This window comes from Cricetulus griseus, assembly GCF_003668045.3.
Source record: "Cricetulus griseus strain 17A/GY chromosome 1 unlocalized genomic scaffold, alternate assembly CriGri-PICRH-1.0 chr1_0, whole genome shotgun sequence".
Taxonomy (NCBI): Eukaryota; Metazoa; Chordata; class Mammalia; order Rodentia; family Cricetidae; genus Cricetulus; species Cricetulus griseus.
The window spans coordinates 70,061,932-70,067,960 of record NW_023276806.1 but is presented as its reverse complement, the minus strand read 5'-3'; the positions used below and the strand labels follow the sequence as shown (position 1 = coordinate 70,067,960).

General features: G+C 47.2%; 1 long non-coding RNA gene across 1 annotated transcript; it reads right to left on the bottom strand.

Annotated features, from left to right (window-relative positions):
• Window positions 1-560: 560 nt before the first annotated feature.
• LOC118239565 lies at window positions 561-2,081 on the bottom strand. Its single transcript, XR_004772046.1, has 2 exons — window positions 1,194-2,081; window positions 561-815 (listed from the first exon to the last, which is right to left on the bottom strand). It is a non-coding gene; the product is annotated as an uncharacterized LOC118239565 (long non-coding RNA).
• Between the last annotated feature and the right edge of the window lie 3,948 nt (window positions 2,082-6,029).

Genomic DNA, 6,029 nt, shown 5'->3' with positions numbered 1-6,029 from the left:
GCCGAGATAGCCAAGTGGTAAGGCACGTGTTTCACATATAGAAGGGCCTCGGTTCCACTCTGGGTCCCCAAAATAAGAAAATGAAATAATAAAGCAAGAAAAAATAGAATTTGGAAACAGCAGCCGGAGAGGGTGTGCCTAGGCAAGCACCGTCCTGGGGTGAGTTTGTTCCTGTCACCACAAACATGGAAGGGGTGTGCAGAGAAGACACCAAAGGCATGGCATTCTTTTGAGGACTCGGCGTGGGGGGGGGGCAGTGGTACCCCTGGGGACAATCTAAGCATGAGGACAACTGCCAAGAAATTCAGATGGAACTGAGGGGTTGAGTGGCTCAGCACACAGCCTCAATGTTGATGGCCTCAGGGGACCGCTCCTCCTGACAGCTGAGCAAGCTGTTGGAGACCTGTCACCTGGCACACCTGCTCTGGCGCCTGGGGACTGCTCCTGCATGCAGCTGGCTCCTGACAGAGTACCTCAGGGCAGAGGTTTGTCTAGAATAATGTCCAGATTGAATCTCAGGATTTATATTCATATGTGTTGAACGACACGGGTCTGCTATATAAATTATAAAACAACTTGTAGTGGAACGCTGAACAGCCATGACACCTTATAAGGCTGAGGAATGTGGGTGAATCTCCACAAGACACAATGTCTGGCTCACTCAAACTACTATAATAAGGCACCATGGGCTGAGAGGCTTCAGAACAACTGGAATTTTTTTCTCAGCTTTGAGAACTGAAGAAATCCAAGGTCCACATATCCAGTACCTGGTGAGAGCTACTTCCTGGTTTGGGCAGCCATCATCCTCTGGAGTCCTGCTGTGGCAGAAGAGAAACACTGAGGGTACCAACCCATGGAACTCCCAAAGGGTACTTCCACAGGGCCACCTTGCTGTTGGGTTTCCGTGTGTGTTAAGGGATCACCCAAGCATCCGGGCAACAGCAGATCAAAAACACCCACTACATGGTGTGGACACACATGAACAATCTTCATTTTCTTCCTTCTCTGCTATATTTTCCCAAAATGACAACAAACACTTGTCACTTTTGTGACTTGAAGGCAACAAGAAGGAAAATCGGCTCTGGCACACTTCTCCAACCCTTCTTTCCCCCTCCCTGTGTGAGGGTTAGTTAGGAAATTTCCATGGCTTTCTTTGGCTTAGAGTAAGTGGGAAAATCTTCCCTTGGCCTCACCTTTAGGGGCTCATCCTTTCCAGGCTCTCACCACCTTGCCTCCTGTGTGACTTTGTGCTTCTGTGACACCATCCTTGAGTGTCCTTCTGACATGTAGTGAAAGGGAATTGGGATAAAATTATAGAAGTGTTAGTCAGCCCAGCCTGAGTTTGGATGTTCTCTACTCTGTCCTATACAAGGGGACGCTGGACAAGTCTGTCCTGGTAAACATGGGGCATCTTCTGAGTGCAGTGACCAACCCAGCTTCCCTTTCCAGGGGCTCCTCTTCCCTCCAGCTCCCCAGATCTTGCTAGCCTTGAACATGTATGCTCCTCTGGCCCTGTACCTGGCCTGGTCAGCTTCTGTCTCCCTCTGTGCCGCCCCTTCCAACCCCCATTGGGTACCCAGCGTTTCCTGAGACTCTTAGGGCTGCCTGTCTCTCTCACCTCCTCCTTAGTGGGATTGGGGAGGGAGGTTGGTTCATGGGGAAGGGGAGATGAGGCAATAAATTAGACCCTTTTGATGTAGCTCCAGAAATTTGCTTTAGGTTAAATCTAGGTTACAAATATTCTCGAATTTCCTTTCAAGCCATTTACACATATGATTTGCGTGTCACCTCTGTCCCTTTTAGAGAAATCAATGAGCCTGTTGAATGGGTCAGTACCCAGTCCTAGAGTAAGCCTCCAGAAAATTCCTGTGAGACTCATAGGACACAGCAGTAGTCGTAACTGATTTATCTAATGTCTACAATTCAACATTTCCTCTATAGCAAGGCCAAGCTTATGGTCTCACTGAAATCCCACCACAACACCTCAGCTCCCACCCTGCAGCCCAGGACCCTCCACAGTCACTGCTGAGCCAGCCAGTGCCATTCCTGTGCTCCGCCAGTGAGGGTGGTGACCATGCCAGTCTCCCAGGCTGCATGGATGATGTATGTGCGGCACTGTGTGGCTCGTAATTCATGCGTGTCACCCAAATGGTGGTGGCAAGCAATTGAAGCCTTTCCAAGACAAGCTGGAGAGTCTGGAATGACTTGTTTTTGGTAATCTATATTCCTCCCAGTGATCACGACTTCATACTCAGTTGTCACAAATCATCCACATACTGACCTGTTCTAGAATCTCCCTAGAAGTTTACATCACACTCAATAACCTCTAGTTCATAACAGGGACCTTCCTTCCTCTTTTGAAAATTGAAGAAAAAAAAAAAAGACTGATATAGGAAATGCATCCTTAAAAATCAGTAAGCAAGGGGACAACCCAATAGGAAAAAAAAAAAAAAAACTGACAAAGACATGAATAATGGATTCAGAAAAGAGGAACTCTGAAAAGCCTATAAAGAGATGCTCCGCCTCTTTTGTAATCAGTGACATGTACATTTAATTCCCAGCCTGAGACCATTTCCAGCTATTCAGATTAGGAGACATGCTAACCTTCCAATTCTAAGCCCTATGATGCTGTGGAGGAGACAGGCAAACCTTCCCTTTCAGAGCCCCATGAGGCTGTGGAGGAGAGCAACTTTCACATCCTGCTTTGCAGGCAGAACAGGGCTCTGGTGAGCCACAGGGTAAGGCTGTGCTAGGCCAGAGATGGTGCACTCACCCTCAGTGAGCCTCTGGTCTGCAGTCCTGCAGCACTGTGAAGAATGTGCAAACTACTCCAAGGTTCACCAGCAAGTAAAGTGAGTAAAATTGCAATGTGCTCATACAGTGGGATACTGTTTTGCAATGAAAATGAATGATCATGGGATAGGCTATGAGGGAGGCATCTAAATCCTGGCATTGGTCTGTTGGTGAATATCCATTTCATTTCATTAGAGTTGCAAAGTTGTTTTAGAATAGCATTCAGTTTAGATTTACTCCTATTTTTATTTTTTTGGTCTTGGTTTTCAGACAGGGTGTCGTGTAGCCCAGGTTAGTCTCCAACTTGCAATGTAGTCAAGGATTATTATGTTAGGGATCTTGATGAGTTTCATTTTCTCTACCAGTTCAAGAACTAAAAGGCGCTCAAAAAACAAAACAAACAAAAAAAGAATTAAAAGGCAGGGGAAATCTCCAGGAAACAGGTAAAGGAGGGGTGGGGGCAGGGGCAGGGGGTGGGGCATAGGGGGCAGGAAGTTTGGAGAGAAACCTGAATTAGAGGTGAAGAAACTTACAGCAAAGCAAACACAGAGAAAGACCCTCTGTGGAGCAGGGTGGGGATGCAGGAAGCCAAGCCTGCTCTCTCCTCGAGGGACTGAGTTTTTAAGGGACTTCTTCCCCCAGGTTAGTGGGGTGGGGGTTGGTGTGTCCACAACTTTTGTAGATATGTTCTTGTCACCAGCAGGGGACTGGGGACAAGAGCCCACCAGTCCTTCGTTTTAAGCTGTCAGGTTTTTGTCTCATGTCAGGAAGATATTGAAGAAGCCAGCCGCCTTGGAAGTGCTCTGTTCGCTATCTGTCTGCCTATCAGGGAACCTACCTTCTAGTCCCTCAGGGTGACACTGAACTTCCTATCCTCCTGCCTCTGTCGTCTGAGTTTTGGGATTACAGGCATACTCATTGACTCCCAGTTTGTACAAAGCTGGAGGAACTAAACCCAGGCCTTGGCGAGTCCAGGAAAACACACTCTCAACAGAGCCCCATCTTCACCCCCAGTTATTTTCCTTGGGCTGTGAGATGGTTATACTAGCTGAGCACTCCACAGAGTCCTTGAGCTGAACTTGCAGATCTGTGGGCCTTCTTGATTAGATATTATGCTTCAATAATACGGGCAGGGCTGGACATGAAGCTCAGTGGTAGAAGGCTTGCCAAGCATGCTTGCACAAGGCCCCGGGCTCCATCCCTTGCACTAAACAAATAAAAAGATGAATGGCAGGAGGCAGGAGTTGAGTATAGCAGTGCACACTGCCAGCTCGCTGGGAGCTGAGGCTGGAATGAATGGAGCTTGTGTGCTCTGGACTCTGAGCACATTCTATTAAATTCCCTTGTCTCAAAACCCAAAACCTCCACAACAACAAAAACAAAATAAAAATAATGAATATGAGCTATGTGTATCAACAGAGATCTCTCCCTCAGGCTCAGACACAAGGTTAAAAAGAAAATGACAGATGTTTCTGAGGGTCACGTAAGTATAGTGCTGTTTAAATTAAGTTTTAGAACTCACCCATCTGTATGATATGGTACACACAGATAACATGGATGTGACAACAAAAATATATATCCACACAGGTGAGGAGGAAATGAAGAGCCAAGTAGGGCATACCTGAGGGGTGTGTGTGTGGGGTCTCTGCTTGGTTAGTCAGGTGGAGAGTATGTAGGTGAATCACTGTATTATAGTTTCTACTTATGTATTAACACACACACACACTTGCACACATTTGGTTTTTTGAGACAAGATTTTTCTGGAACTCACTCTGTAGACTGGGCTGCCCTCGAACTCGAGATCCTCATGCCTCTGCCTCCTGAGTGCTAGGTTTAAAAGAATGCTCCACCACAGTCCCACTTGCACTAGAATAGTTTAGTATAAACTTTTTGTTTAAAAGATCAGGACATGTTACATCTCTCTCCAACCTTCTGGTTCCTCTTTCTCCAGGGCTCCCACAGTTAACATCCAAAGCTGAGAGCCCAGTTTTCCTCAGGGTTAGCTCAGAGTCCCTTCTTCCCTCTTTAAATGCTAGCCTTTGTAGGGAGTGTCTGCCCATGAGGGTTCAAAGAAGCCACTTGATGAAGTTTAATTATTCATCTAAAATCCCCTGTGAACCCTGGCCCTTGTGATTCGGACAGGCCAGAGCCACCACTCCCACCTTGGTAAGGACAGGTCCTGCTAATCATTCTAGAGGCCCAGGGAGACTTGCAGGAGGACCTGAGCTGGAGGATTGCCAGCTAGTATTGTGTGAGGTGTGAGCATGGCTGCTCTCCTCCTGAGGTATTTGGAGCCTCATACTTTTTCATCTGCGTGTGTGTGTGTGTGTGTGTGTGTGTGTGTGTGTGTGTGTGTGTGTGTGTGTGTGTAGGGAGACACCCTAGCTCCGCCCCAGGTAACCTGGACAGGTGCCAGGTGTATCAGGACATGCCCATGAGGGTGGGGTGAAGGGAAGTCAGGTTGACATAAGGGAAGTTTCTTAAGGGCTGCACATGGAGATCCCGGCCCTTCTCTCTTCTGCTCCCCCAGCTACCTGCGCTGGTTCCAGCTCCCTCCCTCTCGCTTGATTGGTGTATCTCATAAAGAAAACCTTAGCACTATCTGCTGCGGGCTGTTAACTCTTCGTGTGTGTGTGTGTGTGTGTGTGTGTGTGTGTGTGTGTGTGTGTGTGAGAGAGAGAGAGAGAGAGAGAGAGAGAGAGAGAGAGAGAGAGAGAGAGAGCCTTGTCTAGTTTCTATATTTTTTTGCTGTGATTTTTAATAAAAATCACAAGGGTTTCAAATATAGGCTTGTAGTGGTGGTAAGAAAAAAGATGAGCCAGGTATACTGGCTGGTTTGAAGTCAATTTGACACAGCTAGTATCATTTGAGAGGAGGGAATCTCAATTGAGAAAATGCCTCCATACAATCAGGCTGTAGGCACAAGCCTGTAGTACATTTTCTTATTTAGTGATTTATGTGGGAAGGTCCAGAACATTGTGGGTAGGTCATCCCTGGGCTGGTGGTCCTGGGTTCTATAAGAAAGCAGGCTGAGCAAGCCATGGGTAGCAAGCCAGGAAACAGTACCTCTCCATGGCCTTTGTATCAGCTCCTACTTCCAGTTTCTGCCCTGTTTGAGCTCCTACCTTGGCTTCCCTTGGTTGAGTGTGATGTGAAAGTGAAATATCCCTTTCCTCCCCAAGCTGCTTTTGATCATGGTGTTTCCTCACAGTGATAAAAACCCTAACTGTGACACC